General features: G+C 43.0%; 1 protein-coding gene across 1 annotated transcript in view; it reads right to left on the reverse strand.

Moving 5' to 3' along the window:
- LOC119657371 (adhesive plaque matrix protein) overlaps positions 1-17,500 on the reverse strand; it is a 226,237-nt gene that overhangs the window by 70,211 nt on the left and 138,526 nt on the right. The gene's annotated exons all lie outside the window — the stretch shown is intronic.

Genomic DNA, 17,500 nt, shown 5'->3' on the forward strand with positions numbered 1-17,500 from the left:
CGGAGTACGACATCGGTGTTGAAACGCAATACCATGTTGGAGGCCCGAAGGTCTCTGTTCGGTTGAACGTAACGACAACCCTCATGAAGCTTCCACTAGGGGGCCTAATTAGGCCTTTGTGAATTCGCTTACTAAATCACCGCAGCAAACTATAGTGAGTATCCCGGTTCTAACACGTGGAGTTTCTCCTCGGCTAGTTGCTTTTGGTCCTGTCGACCGGACACACCGTCTTCCTAGCTACCACATCTGAGTACCAAATTATGTTTTGTATAATCCAGAGAAATCCAAAAAAAGTAATATTGTCTAGAATAGCGGCATAAGCTTGGCAAATCTACTTAGATAAAATGCTGCTCCCAAGCCCAGATAAAGGAAGAGGGTTTGAGGCAATACACTTAATAGTGTCTTTAGTAAAACAAAGAGTAGTATAGGTCTCAGGGCGAAACGTGGATTGGTACCCATGATGGAGCATAAAACCTGGGAAATGCCTGCTGAACCAACACCAACAGCTCTACTACCAAACCCTATCTCCACCTCCATGTGGTGACTACTGGGAGCTCTTTCATAACGAAAAGCTGCAGACGGAGAAGCATGAAGGCGAGTCTCCCGCGCCTAAAAACGGGATAAATTGTACCAACTGGTCCTCCAGCTTGGAGGTTGGGTAGGGCTGACAACCCTACACGGAAAACCAATGTTACGAAGCCACGAAAGGAGCCTCGGACAGGATGGAACTTACAACGACGAACCCGGCAACGACAATGGAATAACAATTTGCGCATTTTCTCATAGAACGTGCGCTCCCTGTACAGAGATAAAGCTGATGAGCAGCTAGCTGATACCCTGTCCCAATACAGGACTGATGTAACAGCGTTACAAGAGATACGATGGACAGGGACCGGTTTCCTGGAGAAGAGCCGTTACACCATATATTATAGCGGTCATCCAGTAAACCATGTGCTCGGAGTAGGTTTCTTAGTCAGCCAAAAAATGAAACCTGCTGTTATCGTCTTTGAAAACATAAGCGAACGGCTATGCACTCTGCGCTTGCGAGGCAAGTTTAGAAATATAAGCCTCATTAACGTTCACGCTCCTACAGAGGAGACTGCAGAGTCGGAGAAGGATACCTTCTACGAGGCAGTAGAACGAACCCTCGAAGCCTGTCCCAGATTTTGATATCATAAATCATACTTGGGGATTTTAACAGCCAAGTAGGGAAGGAGCCCGTATTCAGGCGATACGTTGGCTCCCATAGCTTACACGAAAATACAAATGATAACGGACTGCGGATTATTCAATTACCAGTGCCACACGAAATGGTTGTTGGAAGTACCTGGTTTGCGCGGAAAGCGGTCCACAAGCATACGTGGGCCTCTCCAGACGGGACCACTTTCAACAAAATTGACCACGTGCTGATCGAACGCCGCCACCTCTCAGCCTTGATGAATGTCAGAACATATAGGGGGGCCAATATAGACTCCGATCACTATCTCCTTGGCATGGTGCTCCGAGCTCGAATAACAATACCACCTAGAATCCCCTCTGACAATCAGGTGAGAATGAACACTGAAGCCATCCACAACACAACCCTCCGCGACACCTATAAGAGGGAAATGGATGCCGCAATAACCGCAGTCAACAGAGGACCTGGAGATGAAGCATCAACAAATGATCTTCACAACCACCTGAAGAACGTTATCATGGATACGGCCACAAATATACTTGGCCCCAGCCGCAAAAGGAGTCGGAACGGCTGGTTTGACGATGACTGTAAACTAGCAACGAAACGGAAGAATGCTGCATACCGAGTAATGTTGCATTCTCAAAGAACGCGGGCACGCGCAGAGACTTATCACGAACTCCGTCGAGCGGAGAAGCGACTTCACAGAAGGAAAAAGGATGCCTGGAAGAACCAACAAGTCTGTGAACTAGAAAAGTACAGGGAGCAACCGCACCAGGCGCGGAAGTTTTACCAACAAGTCAGCAGGATGAAGCCTTATACACCTCGATGCTCATCCTGCCGAGACAAAGAGGGAAATCTGATTTCCGACAGAATGGACATATTGGAGCGATGGGTTGAGTACTTTGATGAGCTACTGAACAACCAGAACATCGGCGAGTTGGAGGTCCCGCCAACTGAAGGCGACGGGCAAATACTGCCACCACCAAGCTTAGGAGAAACAGTCCGTGAAATTCATCGGCTAAAAAATCATAAGTCGCCAGGAGCCGATGGAGTTACGGCCGAATTGAATAAATATGGAGGCGACAAGTTACACCAAGTGGTTCATCAATTTGTGCTCAAGGTATGAGGCAGCGAATCAATGCCTGACGATTGGCAACGAGGCATTATCTGTCTCATACATAAAAAGGGAGATATCACACAGTGCAGCAATTATAGAGGTATCACGTTGCTGAGTACCTTCTATAAGATATTCTCCGCTATCTTGCTAGGCCGGATAGTCGCATACGCCTAAAACATCATTGGGCCATACCAAAGAGGCTTCACTCCAGGCAAATCAGCAACAGATCAGATTTTCTCTCTGCGGCAAGCGATGGAAAAACTGTTGGAATGTGGACAACAGTTGCACCATCTATTCATCGACTTTAAAGCCGCCTATGATAGCATAGCCAGGGTAAAACTGTACACGGGCATGAGAGAATTCGGCACACCGACGAAATTAATAAGACTGACTAGGCTGACCCTGACCAATGTGCGAGGCTAGATAAAAGCAGCAGGATCACTCTCAAGACCTTTTGACATCAACAACGGTCTACGACAAGGGGATGCACTATCATGCGTCCTCTTTAACCTGGCCCTCGAGAAAGTGATCCGTGATGCTGAGGTAAATGCAAGAGATACGATCCTCTTCAAGTCCACCTAATTACTGGCCTATGCTGACGATATCGACATTATGGGAAGAACCACCCGAGACGTACAAACTGCCTTCATCCAGATCGAGCAGGCGGCGATTGGTGCGAGATCTTGGGCTGCACATCAATGAAGGCAAGACGAAATATATGGTGGCAACGTCAGCACCGAAGACGAATCAACCAACAACATCAAACTGCACTGCTCAAACACAAACACGAACAAGAATAAGGATAGGAGAATACAACTTTGAGACCGTTGACAATTTCTCCTATCTAGGGTCGAAAATCACAACCGATAACAGTTACGATGATGAAATCCGCGCACGGTTGTTGTCAGCCAACAGAGCTTACAAAGACGGAAATATATACGATATAGTAGAAGATAATGCTTTCTGTGAATTCAGGGGAAGCTTCCTAAATATGACATTCTGATCGTGATAGGCGAAAGAAAAGGTAGCTCTGACAGTCCTTTGCCTGGACATGTGGATGGGGAAACTCGGTTTTGGTCATTGGTTGTATATTGTTCGAGTACAAAGCTGGCCCTGAAGTCGTGAATGACTGACACTAAACGAGCAATCAGATTGGCCACCTCGTGATCAGCAGTAGATTTAGCAGTTTTCTGAATCTGGGTGATAAAAGGGACTGATCAGCATTGGGAGCCATCAAAAATTTTCCCGGGTGCTACGCAGGTCGCCGGCTAGGTTTTGAAGGGGCGTCACAAGATTTTATTGACAGCGGAAGGATCAAAGAGGATCGACGAACAGAAGAGATTAAAGACTTTATTGATCGCTGCGAACAATGGTGGAGGTAACGGTGCACAATTCCAGGAAGCTTAACGTATTATTCGCCGTGATGAAAGGGAATTGTTATTACGCTGGTGAAAGAAGCGCTAGTTGCCGTAGATCTCAATGATTTCAGAAGTGTATAAGACATCAAGAAAGAACTTGCATGTGGTCGCAAATCTTTCGATGATCCTATGACGCGTATAACGGTCGACTTTTCGTCTACGATGGCGAGCAGTTGAAGGGATGGGAGAAACACTTTCGCCCTTTATGGATGACATAGCTAATCACTTCCAATCAGAAATAAAATCATCTTGGCCATCCATACACTTAAACGGAGTAAAACCGCTGGGTTTGACGCCCTCCCGCAGAGTTCTTCATCGTAGCACCTGCAGTGTTTGCAGATTTGCTACTTCTACTTGAGTGGAAAATCTGTGGATCTGAGACGTTTTCCAGAGAACTTAAATTAAAAAAAAAAATCTGTTCTTTATCGATTGCAAGGAAGCTTTTGGTAGTCAAAATGTGCGAAGTAAAATCTCAGAAGATGCTGTGATCTTAAGTGGATATGCGGTTATCTCAACAGTAAGATCAATTTGAGACTGTTTTGTGTTAGTGTTTCTTTTGTGTTGCTATATGCCCTACTACCCGGAGCCTTCGTAAAAAGTTGCCTATGACTCGTCATTGCGGTGTGCTGGCCAGTTAACAAAGAACTTGGTCGGGGCACAAACTCGTCACCGATGTCAACGATGTGACTGAAAGGCGAAAGTGTAACGGATAGATTACTTTATGTGTGAGATATGACAATTACATTGCTGGCGTAGGCATAGGTGCATAGACATGATCGACACGCTGTTTCACTAAGGCGTGAATGGCAGCGATATGTTATACACGTATGCACAATGACGTGGTCAACTCTCTTGCTGAAAATCATTAAGGGATTGACCCCTCCAGGTTTCCACTGGAATACGGCGCCATACCAAATAGGTTGCGTAAGCAAGGTGAGAAATCTAGACCAAGCATGTTCTTTTAGTTGTTCAAAGCGTGTACACCCGAGGAGATATTTCCTACAGCATGAGAGCCGCAGATACTATCGCTGCCACCATAGTCTAACAAACCACCAGATTAACCTTCCTCTTACAGACTCATTTGTCTCTTAAATACTACGAGGCAATTGTTGAAGCGACTAATTTACAATAAAATACTCCCAGTGGTTGGGAGGCAAAGAAAACTTTGAGATCAGCAATTTAGGCTCCATAAATCCAGATCAACTATTGATGCCATCAAATTCATTATTTTATTATTATTATTTAGCGCAAAGAAAGTTCTTGTGTGACACTGATGACAGACCCCAGGATTACGCTGACTCTGCAAGTGTCCCATAGCGCTATGTATTGGGCCCACTGCAATGAAATAGCGTGAACATTGGTATATTTATTATTTTCCTGTTACGGAGCAGGCTAGGTGGTAGGTAATACCGACAATATAGCGCTGGTTGCAATGGCATACTATCTAGAAGATACTGAGTTTTGCCCATGTGAAATAATCGGCCCCAAATATTTTGGAATGAGGATAGATACGTAGACAGGGAACTCAATTTTAAACAATACGTGCAGTATGCTTACTATAACGCAGCCAGAGCGAGTGTGGCTTTGGTAAGGAGGATGCCGCAGAATACTTACAGGCCACTTATTGCTAGGGTGGTGAAAGATGGCAGCAGCATTAAGAATACCCAGACGAGGCTCGTTGGACACACCCATTATTAGTGGCTAATTTGTACAATCAAGAATTATAATCTCACTCAGTTTCGCACAGGGCTGGGGGACAGTACTTCCCCAGGTTTAAATTGGACAATTTACTTCATTGTCCCGATTGCGATGATGTCCCAAAGGACTTAGAACATGGACAAGAGGAAACTGTATAATTGGAGAAGACCTGGCAAGCACGGTTACGCATATAGAAGGTGCGCGGTTTTAGTGGGTAATAATCATACACACTGGCGTGATAGGACCAGTATCTCTTAGATTTCCCTCTCTTTAAAAACAAAATGACTGACAGACAGAGGAGAAGTTAGTGTGCTGAGATTGTTGTTTTTTGTCAGCAAAAGGGTATATTTTTATTTAAATGTCAACAAACAACATAGCTATTATTATGTCGATGAAAATCTGCAGGCGAGAACTGAACAGGATCTGCGCTTAGAACGATCCACAGTGTAATGTCCAGTGGCAGAGTCATGACTGTTGAAAACTCAACTAGGTAATCATGTGTTTTTGGAGCGTATGAAGTCGTTGGATTCAAAATTTTCGATAAAGCCTCCGACACAATATTTTACCCAATATTTTCTGTCTTTTGTTGTTGTTTCGGACGCATTTCCGCCTACTAGCTTTGATGTTCGGCTCCTTAAGATATGCTTTAAAGGATCCAAGCCTTTTCTACTGAGTTTAATCTTTGATCCTCCAAAACCAGGTTGTTGAAAAGCCGGCACGATACTGTCATAGTCATATTAAATAGAGTCCTTCTAGTAGCACTTTCATCTAGAAAGTAGAGCATTCGATGTGATTGCATTAAAAGTTGTACACAACTAACGAAGGGAAGGGTTTTAGTTATTGTTCGAAATATTTGTTTAGTTAGGAAATAATGTATAACATACGATTAAATTAAAACGAAGCATCTAAACCATAGAATACTTTTTTTTGCTAAAGTACAAGGATTGCAAGATTACGAGGCCTCAATGTCCGTGCGAACTTTGGTGGAGCGCTCGTTATTCATTGGATTCACATAACAGTAAATTAGGACTAATGCTTGCCATATTTGTACGTCAGTGACATTAGGATGAGCGCATTTCTAAATAAACACAATATGTATCAATTCAGCATGCATTTACGACATAACATTCGCAGCATAAAAAGGCATCGTGTAATCATTAAATTAAGTCAAAGTCTTGATTGACTTCATTGTCCGAAAATTTTCGATTCGTTGTCCAAATTTCAGATCGCCGCAAAAGAGATCTGGCATATATTAAGATTTTTTTTCTTTACTGTAAAATGTAACCAAGATGAAGTAAGAGATGGATAATCTATTCAGGGTTCGATCATGGCTTATTTGTATTTCAGTTTCGCAGAAAAAAGTGAGAAAATAATTGATTGTTTCTCTTGGTACTGTAAAGGTTGATGTTTTTGTTTCTATTTTGAGTCTAATTTATTTTTGGTGATATTTAGATGAATGAGTAGATATTTCGTAATCCTTATGTGTTAAAACTCCGTCATTAGAAAGGAATTGAATCGATTTAATTAAATTATGTAGAAGTTTGCAGATATTATATAATCGATAGCGCAACAGTTAAATTTGAATATAGCCCTTCAAGCTGAAGTTCATTTTGAGACTGTAATAGCTAGGAGATAGTGTGGTTGTGATTGCGCTTTCCCCCGATTGTTGCCCTGTTTTACTTCAAAAGCGATTTAATGCTACTACTTAACGGATTCTAGATTAGCATAATGGAGTAGGGGGGGGGGGATAGTTAATTAGTATCTCTTGATAATGATCTGAAAAGGGAAAGACTGCTTTCAGGAATTCTGCTAAGAGGCAGACATTGACCCTTAAGGAGCTGCCTGGAGAGTTATGGCCGGATGGCTCGGAGGCCGAACATCTTCGAAGCGCACGTGCTCTCATCTTCTACTAAAAATCGTGCAACGGCTAATCCTCCACAAAGCGAGGAGTATTGGTCTACAAAGACCCCAAAGACGTTTGGATGAAATGACAACATCCACAGTAATCAGATACCAGCTGTTGGGAATTTCCTGTAGAATAGATAAGAAGAAGGCGTCGAGCCTGAACGGCATACCAAATAAGACATTTTGAGCTTATAACGGAGATATGTTCGAAGTGTGCATCATCATCATCATCGTGGCACTGCAGCTTGGCCGCCTCCAATTATTTCGGTCGCGTGACCGCGTCCTCCAATCTTGGAAGCCCAGTAGTTGCTCGGCGGCCGTACATATTGTGCTCTCCTACCATCCTCTCGGTCTTCCTCGTTGCCCCGTTCTGCCAACACCTCGTCCGTTCATAACCTTTTTAGGCATGCGGTCGTTGCTCAATCATTGAACATGCCCTGCCTACTGAAGGCATTGTAGTTTAACGAATTTTGAGCCTTCTAACTCATCGTGCAGTTCATATAACTCATGGTTGCACCAGATGCACCATCCATCACTGTCGCGAACTGCTCCGGAAATTCAAAGGGTTTCGCAGCCATAGCAGAGCACTGATCGTGTGATGGTTTTGTACACGCGGAGCGTCGTGTTTCTGTGCACATACTTCAATTTCCTTATGGGAAGGATCGAGAAGAAAGTCTAATTCGCTAGCTGTATTCTTCGCTTGACCTCGTCAGTCTCATTAACGTCCTTTGGCAGACTGTTATCACGATATATAAAGCTGTGTACAAATTCGATTTTGAGATCCTTTACGTTGACACTCGAATGAGCTGGTTGGTTGAAGAGTGTTGACGCCATTCCGCTGCTCTGCTTCAAACCAGTACGTGTTTCAAATGGATCAGCTAACCTGTTCTGGATCCTGACCTGTGAGATGGGGTTGGTCATAGTCATCTTCTTTAGTCGTACTAGTTTAGTTGGTATACCAATTCACAGCATTATGTAGTACAGTACTCCACTATCTATACTGTGCTGCTGCCTGCTTGAATTTGACAAAGATTTGATAAACGGTAACGTTGTATTCTCAGCAATTTTACGGGATTAGTTTAACGGTAAAAAGCCGGTTGATTGTAGAGCGACCCGACCTGAAACTGCTTTGGTACTCCCCAATGAGTCGTTCGGCGTATGGTGTTATTCTACTCTCCAGAATTTTCGTCATTATTTTATAGGACGAACAGACTAGTAAAATGCCTCTGTAGTTTTCATAACGCAATCTATCTCCCTTTTTTGTGGATGGGGCAGATGATTCCCCTACGCCAGTTGTCTGGGATTCCCGTTCTCCCAGATTCGCAGCAGTAATTGGTTATGCCATTTAGTAGACCCGTTCCACCGGATTTTCATAGCTCGGCTGAAATCTCGTCCGCACCCGGCGCTTTGTTTGATTTCGTCGAAATCAACTGCTTCTGATGTTGGAGGATGTGTAATGGGGCCAGGATCACCAATACCGTCATCAATTTCGACTATTTGGATGAGGGCGCCAGGTGTCGGATTTAGAAGCTCTTCAAAATTAGAGGGTCAGCGTTTGTTGATGCTGTTGGCGTCGTTGGTAATCTTTCCATCTTTGTCCTTGGAGGTGGTGGAGCCGTGTTGCCCATTACGTTCGGGCCCTTCTCGTTGCTAAGAAAATAGAACTCGACCGGTGGAGGAGCCGGATGGCAGGGGGTTCCTTGAACTGACAGTTCCTTTCCTCCTCTCTCCTCCCGTTGGTGAAAGGAATTCCCTGATTTGAATGCTCCGCAAGGCGGGAGAGTTCGGGGACTAGCCCGAAGTAATGTGACAAATGGTTCCAGGCTAGCTCTCTGACGATGGGGAGGTGTTTAGATGGTAGTCCGGCGACGTACCGAACCGGGAGTCCAACACTGTGTACGTAAATGCATTCACCTACCCTACCCCAAAAAAAGTCCTTGTCCTTTCAGCGGCTAGTCCTGGGTTGATAACCGTTCGTAATATACTAATCTAAATGCTTGTCTGGTGTTTCTATTAGCTAGGTCTTTATTACGTCTGATTATTCTATTCGAAATTCGCTGCAGTTCCTCATATTTTTCCCTTTTGGATCTGGTTGCACGTTTGATATATTGTCTGTAGACTTCATTTTTCGCACCAAGTGATATTTTGCATTAATTGTCAAACCAGTCAATTTGCGTTCGCTGGAATTTGCATCCCACAACCTTCTCTGCGATTTCTTTTATGGTGCCTTTAAGTTCTCCTCAGAACACGTGTACATCTATGTTGCTAATGTTGTGTAGCATAGGTGATAGTTTTTGCTCCAGAGCGGCTGTAGATCCCTGCGCTTTTGACAAGGCTGATTACCGATTGGTGCACTGTGGAAATTCAGCACTGATATATTGCCTTCACCAAGTCTGCAGTTTGCTTCTCGATAGGATCGTATATCCAATACACTGGACGCCGGTCTTTTACCAGTGAGGACATGGTCAACTTAGTTGACGGTATATGCATCTGGTGGTTTTCAGGTCTGTTTGTGAATGCACCGGTGCGGGAAGCATGCGGAGCTTACGACAAGATCTCTACTGCTGGCGAAGTCAATTAATCGTTGACTGTGATGATTGCATTCCTCATGGAGGCTGCCTCCTCCAGTGGTTCCCGATGCCAGTTTTCGTTTCCGATTTTCGCAATAAAATCCCCCAAGAATATTTTGACATTGTTTGTTGGAGTGAGGCAAACAGTGTCTCCAGGTGTGCATAAAACCCGTCTTTCCCCCCGTCTGCATATTCCTTGACTTCACCCTTGGTCTGCACGTTGATGAGTCAGATGTTGAAAAAACGAGACCTGATGCGAATCGCACAGAACTTTTTGTTGATAGGCTTGAAATCGATGACGTGCGGCCTGAGCTGTTTGCTCACTATAAATGGAACTCCAAACACCTTGTGACCCAACGGTTTGCCACTTTTGCAAATTATATACGAGTTCATATCGCGTATTTCGCTACCAATCCAAATTGTTTCCTGGACTGCAATCATGCGCACTTTGTAAATCTCGACTTCTTGAAGGAGGGCTTTGACGGCTTCAGGCCGATTTGCCCTAGTGTTGCATGAATAAAACTCCATCACAAGGGTTGAACGATCCCAAAAAATAACGAAATTGTCGTGAAGATCTGCCGCAACTGAGTGCAGTTCTATTGAACTGTGCCGTCGATATTTATTTTCACGGCTCTCTCACTCTCGTTAGGTGAGGAATTTATGGTAATGTGAATTTTTAGCGCCAAATGCAATATCGTTCCAGTTTAGATTGTATCCGGATAGTTCAATGGTTAGAGCACAGGGCTGTCGTACGGAAGATCGCCTTTCAAATCTCATTGGTGGCAGTGGGTAGAAGAAGATCATACTGAAACTGGCCCGCGGCATAGCTGATGAGATTATGATGAAGGAGACTATTTGGTGGAAATTGGTTTGGCAAGTTTCGATGATATTTGAAGGACAAGAGGATTCTCATTTGAGGGAATAACTGGAACACCTGAAAATGGATATATCTGCTATGTTTCGCCAAGAACAACAATTGTGGGGTTTGAGCAAATGCTACATAAAGTAGTGTTAGGCTGACCTTACACAATCAGTATTTCATCAGTCTGCTGTAAGTCAATACATCAAAAGTGGACTGATGAAATGATGGATGGGCTGACGTGTTTAGTATAAACAAAACGACAAAAAACCACTTTTGTTGCATGTATTGAAACTAGAAGTCTAGAAGTCAAGTTTCGGTTAGCAATTCAATGACAACTGCAGTATACTCAACTCATCATCACTCCAGCCAGTCTATTCCCATCTGTTCATCAGTGATTGCAATAAAAATACTCTAGATGATCAGTTTGCCATAATTTTATCATTCAGACTGACACCAGACTGATGAAATACTGGTCACCTAAGGTCAGCCTTAGACGTAAGAGTACGACGTTGAAATGTACCGCGGTGACGATGAGGTACGATCCAACGTATGGTCAAATAAGCGGAAGAGCACAACTTCAAACAATAGGGGGTGATATTGATGAAACATTTTCCTGGCTGCCCATTATCGCTGCTAATAATATAGTATAGTACCTGCACCTTCACAAAGGAAGTATAGGCTTAGTAGTCTTAATGTATTCTTGCGGTGTTTTAGCGATTATATTAGTTGAAATAATTCGACGGAGGTCCGCCGGAGTTAGTGGTCTTTACCTATTTAGAGTGGCCCTGTATTTTAGCGAAGTAAAAACTATGATAGTTGACGAGCTTATTGTTGTTTGTTCAAAGTTAGAAGCTACCAGAGCGAGCGGTTTGAAAGGAACACCCAACATGAAAGTGGCGATAAAGGGAAGGCCAGAATGGTTCATTTCCACTTGTAATAGCTGCTTGGAGGCGGGTATCTTTCCGAGTTTATATAAAAAACAAATTCTGGTGCTACTACCAAAGACAAACCATGTAGTGAGTTATCATCATGCCGCCCCAATTTTATACTAAACAGTAATGGAAAGATGTTGGAATGCAATAGGCTACTCCTAAGTGGGCATACCAAAGTAGCATTATCGCGCTGCCCGACCAGCAGTGGGTGACATCTACACAGTGGTCAGTCTGCTAGAGGAACCAATTGCAAGCACAGGCAGGGCGGTATGTCGTCACCTTCGATATGAAGAATACTCAACCTTACGTATTCGAAACATATTTAAGGATTGCTACAGCAGGCAGGTGCACCCACGTATGTTCAGCGAATCATTAGGGACTGCTTCGTGGATAACAAGCTCATCTATGACATTGACATAGATCCAGTTGAATAGTTGGTAACCAGCAGAGTGCCTCAAGGATCAATACTCTGTCCATTTTCCTGAAATGTGATGTGCGAGCATGTGCTGCGGAGGAAACTCCTGGGATACGTATTGCAGTAATAAACGTATTGTAGTAATAAACAAACATCTGGAGAATGTTGTATGAGCATGTGAAATTTCGGACAGACTGATCAACAAGTAATTGAGATCACAACGGGAATTCTAAGAACTCGGTTTATAAAATAGCTTGGTAAGATATTGGATCATCGATTAACTGTGAAAGGACAACTGACTTATGTGAACGAAAAAAGTTGTAGCTACCAAATGAGCCAGCGTTGGAGTATGTACAGCAAATCTACATCTATAATACTATACCCAGAATCATTTTTGATAAAAGCCCTTGGTGTTAAGGCGTACAAAATGAAACTACCAACCATTGATCGTTTGAGGGCATTAAGAGTTGGAAGCATTCCGAACAACGTCAGACGAAACAACCTTCGTGGTCGTTAGGAGATGTGAAGAAGGTACACGGTGACTATAATACTGAGATTTACTAACTAAAGGGAACAGCTTGAATTGCTTACGAGTGAAAACGGCCATTTCACAAATGCTTGATTCCTAAGGCATTATAGCTTATATTCAGGAGTTGCTTCGAAAGTTAGAGCACCGATGGAACCAGGAGCGACAGGAAACGAACAATTCTCACCATCGATGTAGGGCGATAGAGCCTTAGCTCGCACCACGATGTAATCTCTATAGATAGTTCCGCGGGGCATGGAGGGAGATAAGTGGTGGTTTGAGTGGGTTAAAGTCGCATGATGGATCCCTAGATATTTTCCACTTCTATAAAAAAATAGCAGATCATCAGTAAATCGATTTTAATGAAGGTTTGTTTAACAAATTACCACCAACATCGTTCCTACCGAATATCTAAAGTATCGAATTTGGAAAGTTTACTATGACCTCAAAGAATTCTCATTCAAATCTATGTTATTAGTAAACCAAACATAATCCCTAATACGTACACCAACATAATTACGTCAAACAAGCTTCTTAAATTGTAAGATATTTGCAAGAACATCCAATTCATCTTTTTCTGACACTATTGTGCAGCAACATTGATGCCTGCATCGAATATCTCCTGCGTCTTTATCGTGTTTTCTTTCGAAATTTCGTTTTCGGAAAATCCGCAGCTTTGCATGTGCGTCTGCGTATTTTACCACAATACTGCATACTTACAAGTTCATCAAACAACATTTATATTCAGAGATTATTTTCGAAATACCCGCGAAAGAAGGAAAAAAAAATATGGAAACAATAAAAAGGTGTCGAGAAATACCCTAGATATTCCCCCTGATAGGCTGATACGAACACCTAAGACATGAAAAATCTCTCATTATTATGGGAAAATTTCGAGTGAAATTCATATTGTGGGACCTTGAAAATGGCAATTTCATTGTGAAAATAATGGAAATGAGATCATGCTGGCTGTTCGGTGCATACTTAATGGCGGCTTGTAGCAAGTTTTTATTGTTACTTGCATCTGCGTCCACTCGGCTCAGTATCTCACATTATACATGTGAAAAATAACATCTCCTCCTTCGGTAGCTACAGTTCTTTGTTGCGAGCGCTGTTTCAAAGTGGGTTTGGAGAATTCGTGATGTCTTGTGAAAATGCATTCTGTCGTGAAATATTTCTAAAGATGTGATTTTTTCTCGCAACAGTTGCTTGGAGCGAGCTTTTTTCTAGATTTCAAGTACATTGTGAACATTAAATTTTGTCGGATTATAGGGTTGTGGAATATTATTTAAATTTCAACAGATGAAACCTTTATAAGGTCGTCTCAATTGGTATTTGATGTGAAGCACCACTTGGAAAGAAGGTCAAAGATGGAAAAGATCCAAAATTAATCAGGTTCATTGGACTGAAGATTTTCTGATCAGGTACAGTTGAACGAAGGTTTATATTGGTTGCGATAAAAGAATTAGTGGAGTTAAATACGTTGGAAGGGAACCCTCGTAAAAACGTGCTTTGGGTAGAGAAGTTGAGATCGCTTAGGATGAAGTGGACTAAGAAAATGAACTTCTTTATCATCCGCTCCTACTACGAAATATGGATACCACTCCTTGTTGCATTAGAAATTCGTGGAGCATTTTCAGCAGTACAAACACGTGAAAGAGCAGCGGGTCGCAGCCTACTACCGCTTTATATCTCGTAGGACACAACCCCGGGGATTATCAGCGAGCATGTTCGACTTGAGGTCATCGCGGAAACTGGTGACCAAGAGTTGATGAGGGCAGAGGCGACGGCATCGACAACACTACGCTGTATTGCCGGCAACAGTTTCAGTATCGTCGAATCACTTTTTTTCACTGTCCAGCTGAAGTATAAGGGGCTGACTACACTGAACTTGGAGGACCGATCTTTCAACCCTCTGAGTGGGATGAAGTCAGACCAGGGGCGGATCGATGAATAGAAGCAATGTACGGCAAACACGTGAATTGCCTTTGGTAGCCATTTGTCAAACAGATGACTGTGTGTTGGGGAGCTCTTTGCTGAGAAGGAAGGATTCATGTTTGCCGTTCAGGACGGGGTGGTCGTCTCCCGAGGTTATAGAAAGCTCATAATGAAAGAGCGGCGCATGACCGATTTACCGATATGAACCGAAGGCAGTAGTAAATAGTTCTGCTGAATTCGGACCGGCAAGTTCTAACTGATCACCACATTCCATACAACAAGCCTGTTGTGCTGTTAGTTGACAAGGCGAGTCGCTACACGTATATTATTGATTTTGCTATCCCCCATAATAGCAACATTCAACGCAAATATGAGGAGAAGAAGGTAAACTATGAGCCACTGGCTCGGGAAATCAGAGAAATTTTGTATCTCGAGCGGGCGCTTACAGTTACTAAAATTTTGTCAGCTACAAGTATTGTACCTGCATACCTCACAGCTTCCCTTGATGACCTGGGGCTCTCATACAGTCTGGTTCAAACCATGTAATGATACACCATTTTGCATACGTGTTCGATGTTGCAGGGTATTAGGTAAAATCCGGCATGCGTCGAGGTTGTGACAACCCGAAAATGAGACCAAAGGGAGAGAAAAATAAAATAAAGTTGGACTAACTCTATTATGCTAATCTCAGGAAAATACTCTAAATATTGGCACCTTCACTGGTGACACGTAGGAGCTTGCAAGATTCCATCAGAAAAGGTGCATCGATATCTACTCTCTACAAAAGTTTCGATGATTCGTTGCCAAAAGCTCGTGGACGCAGTAAAAATGTCAATAAACTTCTCTATTTTGGTGATCTACGCACTTAATATTGTGTGGACATTGCCACCTCTAAGGATTACTTGGACGCCATGGAAGAAGTTGAACAGCATGAGAGCCGGCACTTGAGCGCACGAGTACTGCTCCGTTGGTAAAATTGCTGGTTAAAAGTGCGAAGGCAAAGTGATTAGCGCAACCTGGAAGAAGTGGTGTTGTTTGTGATTGACTCATCAAGAAACGCCTTAAATCTAGAATCTACTATAAAGTCACTCGCCCGCCCTCTGTAATTCCAAGCGCTGACGGACTACCAAAGACAATACCTCGTTGGATGGAAATGAGGATATTCAAGATAGATGTGGGATTGTGCACATTGTGAAAAAAATGCGAAAAAGGCATCTCCGATGGTGGGGTCATGTAATTCATGTTAACTAGAGGTAGAAAACGACATTAATTTTTTCAAATCACCTGGCAAAAAGCTGGTTTACCAAACTTTCCAATCCTTTCAACAGAAAGGAAGTTAGATTGATCAGTAGCAAGTTTTTCACTTTCATGTATGTGGGTTTCGTCGCTTCCAAATAAATGTCACTTTCACACATCAGACATCTACGATCGTTGCTAAAAAGTAGTCTATCACAACAGCATCTTGATAATGAGACTTAGCATGCCGCCAAAAAGTAATATCCACAATGTAGGGTCCTACTGACTCTTCTTTGTAGAGAACAAAGCGAGATATCAGCCTTAACATATACTGATAACATTAACAAGAGCTCAGAAGAATTACTAGCACGTGCTTCCCAGACTCGTCTTCATTCTTCGTCTGGAAGTCGGAGGCCCTGTTTCAATTGCCTCCTCTACTCCTCCTCTAATAAAAGCAGAGAAAAATTTTGGGTTATACAAGCTTCAGTTGATCGGTTTGCGAATCCCTATGGAATACGAGCAGAGCAGAATTACTTTCACAATTGCAAACCAACCAAAGATTGAGATAACGATAATTGGGTTTGCCTGTTAAATCAGATACTGTTATATACAAATAGATTTAAAACAAAAACGGACTGAATCTTGAACACAGCTTGTCATTACATTAGATCAAGGAAGTGCAGATAATTGCCGTTTCATTCAGGAAAAAGGCGGCTCATCAATCGTTGGCTTACTTTTGCCCTGGGAGCAAACTTACCGGAGTGGTTCAGGGGTGGTTTTTGCTCACTTATATTAATTTTCAAACATAATTGAACCTTTTCAGGTCTAAGTGTCCCTGCGTGCGGATAAGGGAAAGCTCGGCGGATGCATTATGGGCATGTACACGTACGCATCAGGAAATGTTGCGGGCATGGTTATGCTTTTGCGCTGGCCGGGTAGGTGGGAGCAAACGCCCACTCGTGGATAAAAACTGGCTGTGGGAAGAATACCCAGAAATCTAACCAGTACCGGTGGTTTTCGGGAGTGGGCAAGCTGACTTCCGGACGTCAATATCCAGCAATCAGAGTGCCGCAGTAGTGAGAAGCTTGGCTACTTTAGCATCTAAGGCTACAAGAGATCTTAGTGGAATAGATATGAGAACCATACTGGATTCTTCTCGCAAAAACTCAAAACTTGGAAGGTCATCACCGAAGGCAACATAACCCCTAGTCAGTCGAGATTCGTCGCGGGGCTCGAAAAGGAACTTGTTGTAAATGGAGCAAACTGCAATAGCGATTTTTTTATTAAGAGAACGTATTAATGAACTCATCAAGGAGGGGCGGAATATCCACCAATATAAGGGCTCTGATGCGGGACATTAAGTTGTCCTATATGGTAGCAAGAAGCCGCAGAAAGAGAAGAAGAAGTTCCGCACCGAAATAAATAAATAAAATAATAAATAAATAATTATCTCCAAGAAAGGAAATATGTTCTACGCCGATATTTTTCGGAAAGTCAAATCCGATCTGGAATTGATAAACCTGGACGGCAGTGTGAGTCATATCAGACGTACGCAAAAAGGGGATCTAATGCTGGAGCTAAACAGGTTTTCCCGGCTAGGTGGAAAAGGTGCTAGGTGAGCAGCCAGAAGTGAAAGCTCGAAAGCAAGAGCTAGTAATCGAATTCAAATTCCTAGATGAAGTTTCATCACGAGACGATATCTGTGC

The sequence above is a fragment of the Hermetia illucens genome, chromosome 5, assembly GCF_905115235.1.
Source record: "Hermetia illucens chromosome 5, iHerIll2.2.curated.20191125, whole genome shotgun sequence".
Taxonomy (NCBI): domain Eukaryota; kingdom Metazoa; phylum Arthropoda; class Insecta; order Diptera; family Stratiomyidae; genus Hermetia; species Hermetia illucens.